Here is a 16,896-nt window from a genome sequence, read left to right on the forward strand (position 1 = left end):
AGGAAACAGTGTAAATACCTGCTGTACTTAAACACGAGTTCCTCATCTAGTAAGGAAATATTATTCTCTTATTATCTTTGGCCATAAACAAGTCTTCATAAGTATTCTCAAATAATGTATTTATTGCCTAATTAATTAGCAGCACTTTTTATGATTGAAATATTTCAACCAGCAGATGAGTTCTTTGTCCTGTGTGTTTCTTTGTAACAGATAGTCTATCACTTTCTTACTGCTTTAAGCAAATAGGAGACTCAGTTGTGCTGTAAATATAAACAGAATTAATACCAGCAATACAGATCTTGAAAAGCTTTAAAACTGGACAGGGTGGCTAGCCACTGTCATGCACTCCAGGAGGACGGTGGGATATGTGGCAATGTAAATTAGTGCTCAAACATGTGAAGCCCAGTCTTTCCTTAGCCAATACTTCAGGGAGTTACTGTTGTCACCACTTGGACAGCAAATGTGAACTATGTAGTTTCTTTAGATGATAGAATTGAGTGGTCAAATTTAAAATTTAGAAGCACAATGCTGCCTGATTATCTGTGAAGCCACGTTGCAGCCAGTGACATGCCTTTGAAAGTCTACCAGAGTAACCAAGACCAGAATCCAACTCTACAAAACATCCCATTAGAAAAAAAGCAGAAGTACTAGGTTGAAAGCAACACAAGAATGATAGTGTGCTGAGTTGAGTGATAAATTCATAACATACTTTGTTCTGAAAGAAAACATATCTAGTTTGTGAAATAGTAGGAAAAAATGAAGCAGTTCAAGGGGAAAAGGTTATATGTCTAGGGTCTTTTGTGTGTGAAAGCCTGTGTGGTTTGTTCTCAGGGTGACTACAGGAATTTAAGTGTGTATTTAGCTGTGTGACTCCAACATCACAAGCTCATTCTGCTTCACGAAAGTTATAAATCTGCTCCATCTAGTCAGGAATGCTTTTGACTTATTCACATAGAGTCCATGGTGGGAATTTATGCTTTTCTCTAGGTCATTCTAAAAAAATCCCATCACTTTAGAGGTAGAATCAGAGAGAGCTGCTGTGCCATTCCTTACTGCAGCACAATGGAGAGTTGCTCTCTGTGTCTTGAGATCTCCTGAGCCTGTGTCTTGAGAGATTTGTGACTGAGAATGACATCAGCAAAGATCCAATCTTCGAAGAAGAAATAACCTTTTAACTTGGTAAGGTTTGCAAATACCCATGGTTTAGAAAAGCATTTGGGTTTTGTCACAAAATTTTAATTATGCTGAGTATAGTTTCAAGTGCTTCACCTTTACTGAATCTCAGAGTTTTTTTGAAGCATATTCAGAAGATGAGTCTGAGCAGTTTCAGCGTTTGTCTCTACACATTCTTCATTCTTTCATATCTTGCCATTAGTAATTCAACACTGCGTATCATGACGTCACTTCATCCATCCCATATTGCCACCTTCACATGCCATGACACTTACGGCAAAATTAGCCCTAGCATATCCCTTGCAGCAGGCCAATAATTGAGGTCAGCTCTGAGGAAATCAATCTTTTGTCACTTCTGCCCTGCCTCACTACAAGTATAAACATGTGCACTGTTTCATCCTGTGCACTGCTAAGCTCTCTACCTGCATAAGCCAAAACTAATGGACAAATTAGTGGACATCAAAATTTGGAAGTTTCAAAAATTATGTGAAGCATAATGGTACGAAAATTATGGGGAAAACTTCAACATGAGAACAAAACCTCACCTTCACATGGTTGTTTCATAGCTGAAACATTTCTTTGGATTGCTGTTTCATCATTTGCTCCCTTACAGAAGTTTATTCTTCCCAGGGGTTTACAAGCAGATCTGCTGGACAATAAAAAAGTCTTAAGCAACAAGAGTGTCTACATAAAGCAGCTCACAGCCACTATAGACTAACCTGCCATGGGAAAATATTCTGTTGAAATATAAAAATAATGGCAATCCTATTTTGAAAATGAAATAATTGCTGAAATTATAGGCAATTCTACAGGGTGGAGTCACTCCAGACAAACACTCACACAATTGTCCTTACCACAGTAATGACTTTGGCTCTGCACAGGCGAGGCCACTCTGGAGTCACAGGTGAGAACCCAGTGAGCACCAAACAAAAAAGCTAAAAGGTACTCCTGCCAACCCCATCATCATTCCTAAGGTAATACAGGGTAAAAATGAAGAGAACAAGTGGTGGTAAGGCCACACACTATTGCTCCTTTTTGATGGAACAAAAGGGGGTGAAAGAGAGCTTAAATAATTCCCAGTATAGCTGCTAAATGTATGTCACAGCAGCACGGATTTTCTGACTCCCATCTTGCACTTTCACCATTCATACAAGCTTCTTTGTTTAAAAACTTCAAAAACATGTTACTTCAAGTATGTTTATTGGTAGGCAGGCTTCTATTTCACCCTGGTCAAATTCCAAACTGAATAATTATAGCCTGTCTGCTGAAAACTCCCACCACAATTTCATTTGGCTCTACTGTTCTAAACTACTATGCAGAATAGCTGCATGCTAAACAGATTCCCTGTAAAAATGGGCAAAGCAATTACACATGCCAGCAAAAAGGTTCCCTAATCTCTTTGAAAGTTTGGAAAGCACTTCAGATTTTACCTGAGTGGAAGAGGGATTCAACAACAAAAGATGTGATGTATGCTGAAGCATACGTGTATAAAAACACATGTACTCAACCTACCAAATACACTTGCAAGACACAGTCTACATGAAAGCTATATTTTAGGAAAAAAAAAAAAGCCCACCACAATTAATCTTTTGTATTTGAATAGAGGAGGGAAAAATCAGAAAAACACATGCTTTTCATTATTTTCTCATTGTCTTCTCTACAAAGATTCATGGACTACTGTCTCTGCAGAAAGCCACTACTATACCCATACCCCCTCTGTGAATTTCACACGTCACACACTTTCCCAAGAAATTGTCTGCTCTAACCTTTATTGATAGGTGTCACAATATTTCACAGTAAAAAGCCACAGCATGTGTTGTAAATAGCAATAAGACTTGGTTTTGAAGATATTTTGCTTTTATAATAGACTGGCAACTCCATTAAATGAAACAGACTGAAGTTCACTGCTTCTGTATGGCTTATCAAGCTGAACAAGTGAACTGGATATAAGCATCTCCACTGCTTTTATCAAGACGTGAAATTGAGCAATAAAGTAAATTTTGGTGATGAGAAGATAGATTGTGGATGGCCTTTTGGTATGGCATCAGCTGAAGGAAAAGGGCTTTTCAGTTATTCATCCTCAGGAACCTAAATAGGAAATCTCACCCTTGGCTTTTACTCTTGGTTGCCTGCTCCCTTGACAATATCTGTGCACACAATGCAGTCATTCTCTTCCAGCTGATGAACTCCAGGTATATCTATGTCAAACAGCAAAGTATTTTGATTGCAACATAGGCCTTTGAACTAAAGCTTCAGAGGAATGTTGACACAGAACTAACAATGCTTAGCAATTAGCTTAAGTGCTCTCCCACTGAAATGTAATCACCATGCGAAATAAACCAGCTCCTACTCTGGAGAGCAAAGAGAAGGTGATTTTGGCCAGAAGTCACCTCCTCACTGGGGAGGACTAAAAGTGACACATTTGCCCTCTGGGTACTAAGTGTCAATGAGCCCTTCCCGGCTCCCATCAGCGAAAGTCTCCTGGCGTTTTGGTGATGGGGTGGGACCTCTTGTGGACGGACGTCTAAATAAAACTAGGAGACCTAGAAATATTGTGTAAAACTGGTTTGCTCAGGCATCCTGCAAATCTCCTGAGCCTGTAGGCATGCCAGCATTTGAGGGGGAAGCCAGGAGTACTGCAGTTCTCAGAGTGGTTCCTAAGGAACACAAGACTGGAAATTAGGTCTGGGCCTGCACAGAAAGGAGGGCTCAAAGTACCTGGGGCATCCATGGCTGAATAACAAGCTGGTGAATAATCAGCTGGAGGATCCTTCACTCCATTTTGTTACACTGCTTTCCTTCTTACAAACCTAAGGGCTTGAAATTATTAATAATTTGTTTCGATAACTCTAATTGTATAAATATATTTTTAATCCACTATTTCCTTCTTCACTGTCCCGAGCTTTTTTTTTTTTCCTCGTCAATAATTTGTGGTCAAAGCTATGTGGGTTTTTTTCAACAGAAAAGCAATGAATATTTCAGTCTTCCCCCTATTTTGTCCATTAGTTGCTTAGTTCCCCATAAATAATGGAACTGCATCTTCTCTAATCATTCTCTTACTTCTAACACAAGGTTATTGATTAATAAAACTGGCTGCATAACAACCTTTTCAGGACGATAAATGTTCTGTATTTCTCGGCATTCTATAAAATTTTAAATTGCTCTAAGCAGAATTTTTCAGCCATTTTGTATTCACCTTGTAGTTCAGCAGAAGTTGACATATTTCTTGAGTTTGCTTGTAGGAATGTCATGTGAGGCCATAAGAAAAGCTGCAATAAAGCCAAGGTAGTGTACAGCTTCAACTGCTCCTTCTTTAAAAAATAACTTTTTCCATCCTGATCTACAATGAAAATCTACAATGTCCTAATGCTTGTGAACACCTAAAAGTGAAGTGCCGAAAAAGAACACAGTTTTAAAAGTGATCCAAACCAGACCTATGAGGACCCCTGAATTACAGCACTCCCCACAGCTTCCACCTCTTACCAAACATGTAGTACAAGTGCTCAGAGCCTTTTCTTTCCTCAGTGCTTTTAAAAATATAATTCTCTTTTTTAAGATGTCTGTCATTAGTGGTAACAAACTCCCATCAAATTAAACAGAAACTATCAGAGAGAAGTGCAGCAAATCTAGACTGTGACCTTGGTATTTGTAACTATGCCAATAAACCTACCTACTATCAGCCTGGCTGTGCAGAACTGGCATCACAGAATTAGGACTGTACACGAGAATATGTCCTACCTGCTCCTGTGCAATATACGGTTATGTGACTCTCATGCATGAATGTATCTGTTCATGTGGGTATTTGGGGCTGGTCCTGTTTAACATCTTTATTGCTGATCTGGGTGTGGGGATTGAGTGTACCCCCAGTAAACTTGCAGGTGACACTAAGCTGGGTGGTAATTTTGATCTGCTTGAGGGTAGGAAGGCTCTACAGAGAGACCTGGATGGATTCAATCAATGGGCTAAGTACCGATGCATGAGATTCAATAAGGCCAAGTGCCAGATCCTGCACTTGGGTCACAGTAATCCCACACAGAGCTACAGGCTGAGTGAGGAGTGGGCTCCATATGAGAGAGCAGTGTGCCCAGGTAGCCAAGAAGCCTAATGGCATCTTGGCCTGTATCAAGAATAGTGTGGCCAGCAGGTCTAGGGCAGTGATCATCCCCTGTACTCAGCACTGGTGAGGCCACACCTCAAGCACTGTGCTCAGTTCTGGACGCCTCACTTTAAAAAGGACATTGAGATACTGGAGTGTGTCCAGCAAAGGGCAACAAGACTCATGAAAGGTCTAGAAAACATGTCTTATGAGGAGTGGCTGAGGGAGCTGGGCTTATTTAGTTTCAAGAAGAGGCTCAAGGGGGAACTCATATCTCTCTACAGCTGCCTGAAAGGAGGCTGTAGTGAGGTGGGACTGGTCGCTTCTACCGTGCCTGCAGTGAGAGGACTAGAGGAAATGTCCTTAAACTGAGACAAGGGAGATTCAGATTAGATATTAGAAAAAAAATTGTCACTGGAATAGATTGCCCAGGGCAGTAATGGTGTTGCCATCCCAGAAAGTGTTTAATAGGCATCTGGATCTGGCTCTGGGTGATAAGGTTTAGTGATTTAGGGGTTACAGAGGCAGTACTGGGTTGACAGTTCGACTGTATAATCTTAAAGGTCTCTTTCAAATTTGATGATTCTATGATGAATCTGTGATATTTGTACCCCTCCAACACAGTGTTTTCCTCAATGACACTGGGTTAAGGAAGCAGCTGGGGAACTGAGGCACAGGGAAAAATGCAGCATGTCCATGGCCTCACTGGCTAAAACCAAGTGGGCAGGCACTGCAGTCTGGCCTCACAGTGCACTCAGCCAGCACTTCCCCAAATGGCCCAAACAGTTTCAGTAGTTGCTCCATTCCATTATTTGTGTCCAGCGTTAAGTTTGGAAGGTTGCTGCTGCCATGACCGGCTCCTAAACTCCATCAGACCAGTGTTCACATCGTTCCTTCACAGCCTAAATACCAAGTTGTGTTAAATGGTCCTTAAATCTAAGTACATTTGAAACTGCCTACAGCTGTTTCATTTTCAATTCCTCCTGATTTCTCTGCTCTCCATACTCATTTTGCTTTATTGTTTTCCTTCATTATTTTTCCAGTCTATGTGGGTCCCTGCAATTGAATAATTATCCTATCGTCATTCTCTGGGTTGTCTTCAAATTCATTCTAAATCTTATCCTGCTAAACAACCAATTCTCTTTTCTCCTCTCTCCTGTACTGCTGTCCTCTACTTTACCTTGTGTTTATTTGCTTTGACTTGCTTTCTTTTTATGTTTCAAGCTCTCCAAGCAAGGACAATGCCTGCATGCATAAAATGCATCATAATTCTGTGATGCCATTTAAGAAATAGGAATATAAAAAGAAGGTTGTTTTAACAATCAAAATAAGCACATGTGCTTAAATGTCTACTGTAAAAAAGAAACAAGTGGATTTATGGTAAGACCTCATGCCAGTACCTAACTGGCTCATCTTTTCCTTCCCCCAGCTAAGCAGGCAATGAACAGACAAGGCAACTGCTTTTTTCAGAGGCAGAGTGAAGGCAATGGCTTTGGGAGGCAGAGATGTGCACTCAGTGACATATGACTTGACTGAAAAGCAAGCTGAGAGATGTGCTGTTTTGGATTATGCTATTTTAGTTCACTTTATTGTTATCAATGTTAATCTTTGGAGGAGCAAGGGAACAGTTGCTGTCTGTTCCACTTTGCTTGCCCAACCATCCACATAAGCCCTCATAGCTTGTTTTCCAGGCAAAGACCCCACAGCACCTCTGCTTCCAAATTTTACTGTGAAAAATTACTTTTAATACAAAAGAGTGTGTTAACCACAAGTACATGGTTGGGATTGACAGGTTGATTTTGAATCTGCTACCTTTTGAGAGTGACACTTATTACAATTAATCCATGGGACATTTCTCCCAATATGCACTTTTAAGCATCAAAACCAAACACAGCTGTCTTCTTGCCAATAAATTTATGTCAGTAGAATGAAGAAGACTTGAAATTCTGGTAAGTGAAAACTTTCTGGTGGACTGGCTACCTGGATATTTTCAGTGCTACTGTATCTCAAATTTCTGCATAAACAAATCACAATTATTTTTCCTGTAGAATAATCTATTTTTTTTTTAATCCAACAATGCTTCAGCACTTCTTCCTTCAATCTAGATGATCCTTAATTTTGTTTCTAGGAGATACTCCTTGAAATAGTGGTTGTCTGAAGTGGTAGAATTATCACATACTTTAAACGTCAGCTCTGCTAAAATTATGCAATTAGATCATGACTGATGTGGCTTTCTAAGAATCAAGTCTAAAATTTAACCTTAAAAGAGTCTTTGTCCAAGAATTCCACACTAATGAAGAACACTATGGCAGGATAAATAATTTACTGAGTAATACAAGTGCCTCTGAACACTACAAAATTAACTTTAAAGGAATGTAAGAAACACCTTTGGAGTTGCAGAAAGTTTTGTTCCAAATTTCACTGCATAGGTTAAATAAAAAAAAAATGTCTCCAGGCAGAGAATTCAAGTTCAAGTCCCTGGTATTTCTCAACAAAATCAGATGAAGCAAAACATTAAAGGCAGATCTACAAATCTTCCTGTGAAATGCACAGGAATTAAAAAGCCTGTTTGCCTGAAGGAATAGTAAGTGAAAAAGCAATTGCAAGTCACACTACAAAACAACTGGACCTGTAATCATGTGCTATTTAATTGCATGTTTTGGAGCCTTGTATACACTCACAAGCCCTGTCTCTGGGATCCTAAGTGCTAGGTCAAAAACACTGAAGCCACAGAATGCAAATATCTGGATGAAAGTAAAGCTATTCAGCAGGCTCAAATCTATTTGGAAAAAACAGTGGCTTTGGACAAGTAGATATTGTAAGACAGATATTATTTGTGGTCCTGCAGTCTTTGGCTTTCCCACTGCTGCCCATAACTCTTTTATCCAGTTTTTCTGTTCCTTACTTCAGTAAAAGGCCATTTTCCCTGTCTGATTATTGTTTTATTTAAATGCAAATTTTGGATCAGTCTCTTGTCTCCTTGGATGTTTATGAGAACTGGAACACTCACCTTAAATATACATCATATCACACATTCAAATTTGGATTTGGCTATTTGGCTAAAGTCCAGTGCCTGGTGGGAAAACCTACCCCCATTAACCCCACTAGCCACAGGTATAGCTTTTTGTTTTGTTATCAGCCATGAACTTGCTATTTGCATACAGCTTCTGCCCATCACAGTCCAGTTTGAAGTCAGGTGGGGGTACTGCATCTTCCAGGTTTCTAGGGAAGAAGCCACTATGGCAATGCACAAGGGTGAAATGCACAATGGTCATGGGAAGTCCAGCAATCCATGTGGATGAGCACATGTAGAACAGAGCAAGGCAATGAATGAAGATAAGTGAGTCAAGAACAATTCCATCCTTCCTTGCTGTGACAATCTTGACTGAATCCTAGCAAGACAAAGACTATTTATAATTTCTGATTTTCAGTAGTACTCTGTGTGTTACTTGCAGAGCTTCTTGGCTTCCCCTTTGCAAAAAGGCAGTTTGCCACCATCAGGAAAGAAGGGGCATCCAGAAGAATTGCTGTGGCGCTACAGGGGAGCATGTGCCCATGCAGATGAAGTGGTATTTCAGTTCAACACCTTTACACTTCAGTGACACGTCTAGGCTGATTCCACAAGAAAGAGCCAAAGCAGTCTGGCAACAGTCCTGCTAAGAAATTCTCACTATGTGTCTTTTACACCTTTTTTTTTTTTTTTTAATCTGTGTTGGGCCTTAAGCACTTTGCCTAAAGGGTGGTCTCATATTAACAGCCATTCTCCTCCAGAACCCAGCTGGGCAGCCTGCACTTTTCCTCTCCTTCCACAGTGTCTCTGGGCAGGATGCAATATATCTCCCTCCTTAGAGCCATATGTGCTGCCCCCTCCAGCCTTTTGACACCATGCAAGAATAGAGAAAAGGGAGAGTGCCTACATCTGTTCTGGTATGCCGAGATTTTTAGTAGTGTCTGAACTACAAAGTAAGGCTGAATGGTGGTACTTCGAGAGTTTTGTATGTTTTATGCGCAGCAGTTGACCCTTTAATATGTGTTTGAGCTGCAGCACAATTTAAAAGCAGAAATGTTGTGGACATCCTATCATGCTATTTAGAATCATGAGCTTCAAATTCAACTATTTGAATTTTTTCTCCTGGTCTGCAAAGGGATGCAAGAAATATTGTAGGTTACCATTAGTTTCTAAACCTACAATGGATTTTTTTTGTGAAATCACAGCTATAAATTGAAAAGCAAAGCATTTTGGCCCATCCATGTTTTAAATTTCAAAAGTAATGTTTTGGCATTTAGAACATAATAAATTCTAGGATAGTTAGCTACAGTTGGAAGGAAATGCTGCAGTTACCACAGTCATGTTCACTCAGCCACACTGTATGCATATAACTCTGTTCATCACGAATGGATGCAACAAGAGAGACTTGATTTCACTTCCAGTGAAAGGGCAGTGAGGAGGAAAGCATTAATAAAAAGATTGCCAGTATTTCTTGGAACTGGTACTTGTGCATCCACATTGAAGTGACTTTGTCCTAGGAATGCCAAGATAACTTTGAAGAGATTTAGTATTCACTAAATGACAATACTCAGACAACTAACATCACTGATGTATTGTTTTATGTTAGAAAAGCTCTCCATGATCTGAATTGTCTTTCTGAGCTTGATTTCATCTTCTAGTCCACAGAATCACAGAATCATTAAGTTGGAAAATACTGCTAAGATCATCAAGTCCAAGCCTTTACCCAGCACTGCCAAGTTCACCACTAAACCATGTTCCTGTACCTCAGTGGTGACTCAACCATTTCCCTGGGCAGCCTTTTCCATTGTTTGACAACTCTTTCTGTGAATGAATTTTTCCTAATATTGAATCTAAACCTCCCCACCCCCATGCCAGCATAACTTGAGGCAATTTCCTTTTGTTCTTTTGCTTGCTACTTGGAAAAAGACACTGATCCCTATCTCACTGCAACCTCCTTTCAGGTAGTTGTAGAGATCAATGAGGTCTCCCTTGAGCCTTCTTTTCTCCAAGTTAAACAACATCAGCTTCCTCAGCCACTCTTCACAAGACCCCATGTATCTCACAGTATCCTTCTGGACAAACTGTCCGGCCCACAGCTGGATAAACACATCATGTGGTAGGTGAGCAATTGGCTCATGGTCGAGCACAGAGGGTAACAGTGAATTGAGTAACATCAGATTGGTGACCTGTCACTAGTGGGGTTCTGCAGGGCTCCATCTTGGGCCCTGTGCCCCTCAACATTTCCATAAAATATTTGGACATAGGACTGGAAGGGATACTAAGCAAGTCTGCAGATGACACAAAACTTGGGGGAGCTGTTGACTCCGTCAAACACAGGGAACCCTACAGAGAGATCTCAACAAATTGTAGGACTGGGCAATCACCAAACATATGCAGTTCAACAAGAGAAAGTGCCAGATTCTGCACCTGGGGTGGGGCAACCCTAGATGTACATACAGACTGGGGAATGAGATGCTGGAAAGCAGTGCCATGGAAAGCGACCTGGGGGTCTTGATCGATGGCAAGATGAATATGAGTCAGCAGTGCCCTGGCAGCCAGGAGGGCCAACCGTGTCTTGGGGGGCATCAGGCAAAGCATCGCCAGCTGGTCAAGGGAGGTGACTGCCCTGCTCTTCTCTGCACTGGTGCAGCCTCACCTTGAATATTGCGCGCTGTTTTGGTCACCGCAATGTAAGAAAGATATTAAGCTATGGGAGAGTATCCAAAGGAGGACAACGAAAATAGTGAAGGGCCTTGAGGGGAAGCCAGAGGAGGAGCGGCTGAGGTCACTTGGTCTGTTCAGCCAGGAGGAGTCTCCCTCATTGCAGTCTACAACTTTTTGTGAAGGGAGGAGGAGGGACAGGCACTGATATCTTCTCTGTGGTGACCAGTGACAGGACCTGTGGGAATGGCCTGAAGTTGTGTCAGGGGAGGTTTAGGTTGTATATTAGAAAAAGGTTCTTCACTGAGAGGGTGACTGGGCACTGGAATAGGCTTCCCAGGGAAGTGGCCACATCCCCAAGCCTGACGGAGTTCAAGAAGTGCTGGGACAATACTCTCAGGCACATGGTGTGATTCTTGGGGATGGTCCTGCACAGGGATAGGAGTTGGACTTGATGATCCTTGTGGGTCCCTTCCAACTCGGCATATTCTGTGATTCTGTGCTTATTGTGTGAGAGCGTGTAGGAACATCTGGCTTTATATATCATTCCTGTAGCTAATCAGATATTAACTGGAATCTACCTGTCTTGGAGGACTGGTTATAGTTTTATTTTGCTGCTACCAGTAGCTTAAATTCAGCCCAGGAGTAAGGGGTTGATCCAAATGCCATTGAACATCCACTCTCTCAGAAACTGGAGAAGACAACAAGTTTTAGGTTCAAAACAAGCACAGCTCCAGTCCGGCTTCCCCTGTATCCTGAGGCCAGGTGCACACTCAGTGAGGACGTTCACATAAAATATTGGTTTAGGACCACTTCTGCTCACTATTGAAAGTGATGACTATCTTCCAAGAGTAATCACTTCTTTCTATGAATTGAACAGATTTCATTCAAGCTCCTAACAGGAAGACACCAAAGTGATAAAAGAGGACACTGAAATGCTCTCTCAGCCCTGTGGGCGATGCTTGCCTGGTGAAACAGAGACTGAAAAGACAATGTGGTACCAAGTAGTTCAAATGGGGTTGCAGTAGTTCAAACAGAAGGTTAAAAATGTTCCTTCCCAAGGTTTCAAGTTTTTCTTCTCATCTCTTTAAATCTGTTTTGTAAGATACTGACTGGGTGATAATGAATGCTATCCATTTACTGCGCTTGCTGAATATATTGATTAATTATGCCCAACACTTTGAAGATAAAGTACTGTGTTGTTAATAAACACAGTCTAATGATTCTCTCCTATGTTTTTGAGCACTCCTCTTATTTTGTCCAAGGCGTAAATACCTCACTGCAGCTACAGGCAGCCAGGCTGACCGGCTGCATGGGCCACATGCTGATTTCTCCTGAAGGCTTTCACATCAATTGTTCCATGGCCATTTCCATTCCGTTTCCCTCCATTGTCAACACATCGTGCTATCTCCTGCTGTTGTTTCCTTGCTTGCTTGTTCAGGGCCAGGATAAGGGAATTTCAATAATTTCTGGTGAAAAGGGCCCTTTCTTTGCAGCAGGCTGCCATTTCCCTCTGCCTAATACACAAAGAAGGCGGCCAACAGGAGCACAACTGCTTTCATTGGCTGCTAACAGCCTTTGAGTGGAACAAAATGACCAAAAGAGAAGAAACACTAATTTCCTCTTCACTCTCCCCACACTGCCTCAAAGTAACATTAGGGGGGCAATTTTCTTTGAGGAAAGAAAGAACTTTTCCTGGCCACAGGAGTGTGACAGAAGAGGCTGCTGAAATCAGCTGTTAGCACAGATTGGTATGTTTTTTACACCTAAAAAGACCTTTCATTTAGTTTTCTCTCTCGGATTCCTACAGCACGTTTTGAAAAGACAATGAATATTGCTTTCACATATAATTGCAGGAGTGCACCACTTTAAAGGTATTCAGAACCAGGCAAAGCACCACAGGAAAACAAAGAAACAATGTGAACACTTAGCTGCTAATACGAGCGAGAATTAAACCTTCTGTAAGACACCGGTGTCAACCTCACCTGAGTTAAGAGAGCTGCTCCATTAGCTGATAGAAACACGGAGCTCTTGGGAACTGACCCTGCCAACACTTACACGTGCTTCGTTTTAAACTTATAAAATTACTCCCATTTGGGCTATCAATATGCACAGAGTTAACAACAGGCTGTAAGCGTTGGTGAGACCAAGACCTCAGTCTGCTCCTCTACCAGCCACCCCAGGGGATCAAGACTGCACAAGTTCTCAGTGGGTCACATATCTCAAACATTCAGAGAGAAAAAAGATTTTGGTTGTAAGCTGTTGCTGTTATGAATAATACCCAAAGCAACTAAAAACAAAGCAAAATATCTCCTTCACTTTGTGTAACGCACACAATAGTCATAGGGAAATATTAATAAAAGTAGCAAAATCAGCCAGCTCTTTTTCAGTGCCTAAAACTGTGAGAGCAACCATATGAACCCTTTCCCACACCTGAAGCATACCTAAATCTCTCTCCTGTTTCAAACGTTGATGCTTACCAACCTCACTGAGATAACATTTTTCCTTTCCGACACCAATCTGGCTACTTTTACTTCTATACCCATTTTTACAAAATTTCCAGGACTTCAACATATGTGAAACCTGGAATAAGGTCATGGTTCCAAATTTGTTATAGGGGAACAGATAAAATCCAAAACATCACCGCATAAACCTTATTTCATTAGGAAACCATGGCAAAAATAAGAATGTATGTCAAACTACAAAAATTGCTAAGGGGTTAAGAGCAGATGCAGTATGTGAAGTTATTTTTCTTTCTATCCTTCTTCTCTAAGCTAGATTTAAATGCACTCTACAGCAATACTTCTTATAACACTGTAATATAGCACTGTGATCCATGGCAGTAACCATTTTGAATATGATGCTATTAACATACAGAAGTCATCTGTCTGTTGCAATTCCATCAAACTACTCCATTCTGAGGTCAAAAATGTTTTTCCTCTCTCCGTCTGCTATAATTTTGGAGATTCATTGAATAAAGAAGACAAAAATTCTAAATACTGAGCAAATCTATTTTAAGAAGTGTATTTATCGCAAATCTAATGTGTTGGGTGACTAATAACATACATGTGTGCACTGCGCTTGCCAAAAAATATCAACATTTCCAAATAGTTACCACATTTACAATTAAAATAATGTATTTGCCAAATGTTTGGTTGTTTTTCTTTGTTTTATTCAAATGATGGTTTGTCTTCTGGTGCAAGTGCAGAACAAAATTTCCTGAGTATCAGAAGTAAAACATTAGGGAGAGATTCTAGTGTCTGATAGAGCTTCATTCAGCTCAGCCACACAATATTGCTTAGATAATATCAGGTTTGTCATTGTTGTAGGAGGCCTAACAGCATCCTAACAAGGAAAACTGAAATGAGGCTTTGAATTTTGCCTGTCACGAGTCCCTTGCTTGTCAGTCACAATTCTCCAGCCATTTCTCATGTTGCATGATTTTTGGCTTGTGCTGACTCTCCTGCTGCCTCTGTCCTTCTGTAAGCGATGGAGGCAGGAGAAATGAGCGGCAGCGGGAGTTCACACACACAGTGCTCTTACACCCCATGATAGCTGGTGTGCAGAAAGCTTAATATGTGAATGTTCCTACTGCATTATTGACTTCTGCTCTGAGACTGGCTGGGGAGTAGAATCATACAAAAAAAATTAGAAAAACAGATGATCAAAGAAAGATTAAAACTGCATTGCCTCTTTGTAACAATTTCATTCTTTAAGCCTCCCACCTACTTCAAGTACAGACAGCTGCAACTTCAGAGGGACATAGAAGATTAAGCTCAAGCATTGTTAAAACCACAGATTTCAGAAGAGAAAACCCAAATGAAGCACCTGGTGATTGATTCCCATAACTTTTTCTCCCTCTAACAGCGAAAAGGGATGTTGAGGCTTACCCAGGGGTTGATTTAGTGGTCTGCTGCCTGCATGTTTCATTCTCCCATCCCATTCTAATCCATGTGCCACTGTTGGCACCATCGTGACATTGTGGTAAACCAGTTCCAGAAGCAATATCATCAGGCATTCTGGAAGCAGAAAAAAAAAGATCATTTTTTTTGTTATTGTTTTATGAATGCTGGCTCCCAAAAGAGGCTCATTATACGATCAGATATTACCAAAGTTGGACCAAGATTCTGGGGAATTACATGTCCAGAATCAGGGAAGAGATGGGGACCATCCATCATTGAAGAGAACCTTAAACCAGCTCAGCTATAATATAAAACCCCTCTTGAAGAAATTACTTATCAAGGACAGGGAAGGGGAAGGACAGTAAAACAGAGGGACAAAGTATTCATTAATCATCATTTGCTACTCTCAGTGTTCATTTACTCACTTCCATGTAGCACCATGCAGAGAGAAGTGTTTGGGAGAGGTGCCAAAGGCATCAGAAGTGTAGGTAGAGTGAAGATTTGGGAGATAGGAGTTCCCAGCTATAAGGTCCATTATGATCTTTATGCTGCTTTAGTATGCCTTTAGGTAAACAGACTTCAGACTCAATCCCTCTGCTCAGGCTTCATGGTGTTACGTAAGAGATGGCTGCCCCAGGAGTCAAAGCACTGGGTTAGAATTGCACTGACAAGGGTATTTTAGTTTGGGCATCAGGTAGCTATGCAGGACTTGGCTTAATTCCAGCATGTAAAAGGAATGTATCTTTGGTTAGACCTCTACATGTATGTTTGGATATTTTCTCTAATGAAAGTGAAGTTTATCCTCCTGGATACTTATTTTGCTAGCTACTTAAGGTTATATTTTATTACTTTTATATATTTTTCTTTCTCAGTCAGCTAAAGAAAGAGGTTAAATACAAAACAAAATTCCCACAAGACTAAATAACATCTTTGGGGTAATTTAAAATTGGCATAGGTCATCTAATCATAGTAGGCTTTACTTTCAATAGAAGGATTTCCTTACTTAAGGAAGCAAACCCATCTACTGCAAGACTCCACACTTCCCTTATCATAATGGATCAATTCTTCTCCATTTCAGTGCACCATTTCCCCATAGTCCTTTTATCTCAGACTTCCAAGTTTCATAAAACAGCCATACAACTTGCAGAGCACCTGAGGCAATCTTTCCACTGTATTCACCACTGGTAGAAACAGCTCAGAAGGATCACAGCCACTGTTAAAATCTGCATTTCAGGGATGAAGCTTCCCACTTACACAAGTCCAGAAAATAATCAGAGACCTAGAAAATTCATTCTACATGATAAGTTAGAATGAATGGGGGAGGAGAAGTGTAAAGAAATGAAGGCTTAGAGAAGGTATAATCACAATTTTCAAATACATAAAGGGTCTTTGTGAAGAGACAAGAACAACCTACCTTCTTTAAGCATCCTTGTTAACATAAGGGACAAAGTATTTCATCTGCAGTAAGGAAGATTCAGATGGCATATTAGGATGACAATAACAGTTAAGCAGTAGATAGATGACCCGCAGAATAATCAGACCTCCATCAGTGGAGATTTTTAGCAGATCACAGATTCATAGAATTATGGAATACTTTGGGTTGGGCCTTTTAAAGCTCCTCCAATCCAACTCCCTTGCAATAAGCAGGAACATCTTTGACTAGATCAGGTTGCTCAGAGCCCCATCCAACCTGACCTTGAATGTTTCCAGGGATAGGATATCAACCACCTCTCAGGGAAACCTCTACCAATGTTTCACCATCTGTGCTGGTTTAAGAGTCAACCAGCAGGGGAAATGAACTCAACTCAAAGGAGAGACCACAAGTCAGAATAACAATTTATTAAAACAACACAAAACACAAAACACAAAACACAAAACAACTGTCCAAGCGTGCTTGGCCCCGGCAGATGAACCTCAGGATTAAAGGGTGGGCTCAGTTCAGCGCACGCTGTGTCTCACCTAAAAAATCCACTGCGCAGGCTCGAAGGGTTAAGGACCCTTCCCAAATCTTCGCTCGCGAAGACTGGCCATTATTATTATTAAATTAAAATAAT

At 40.8% G+C, this 16,896-nt stretch overlaps 1 long non-coding RNA gene across 1 annotated transcript in view; it reads right to left on the minus strand.

The window, feature by feature from the left end:
- Window positions 1–14,953, minus strand: part of LOC108498906 — a 17,913-nt gene extending 2,960 nt beyond the window's left edge. The window contains exons 1-2 of the long non-coding RNA XR_001875345.1: window positions 14,831–14,953; window positions 1,719–1,819 (exon numbers count right to left, since the gene is read on the minus strand). This is a non-coding gene — a long non-coding RNA (uncharacterized LOC108498906). The remainder of the gene's footprint in view (window positions 1–1,718; window positions 1,820–14,830) is intronic.
- Window positions 14,954–16,896: the final 1,943 nt, after the last annotated feature.

The sequence above is a fragment of the Lepidothrix coronata genome, unplaced genomic scaffold, assembly GCF_001604755.1.
Source record: "Lepidothrix coronata isolate B3197 unplaced genomic scaffold, Lepidothrix_coronata-1.0 Scaffold66, whole genome shotgun sequence".
NCBI classification, from domain to species: Eukaryota; Metazoa; Chordata; class Aves; order Passeriformes; family Pipridae; genus Lepidothrix; species Lepidothrix coronata.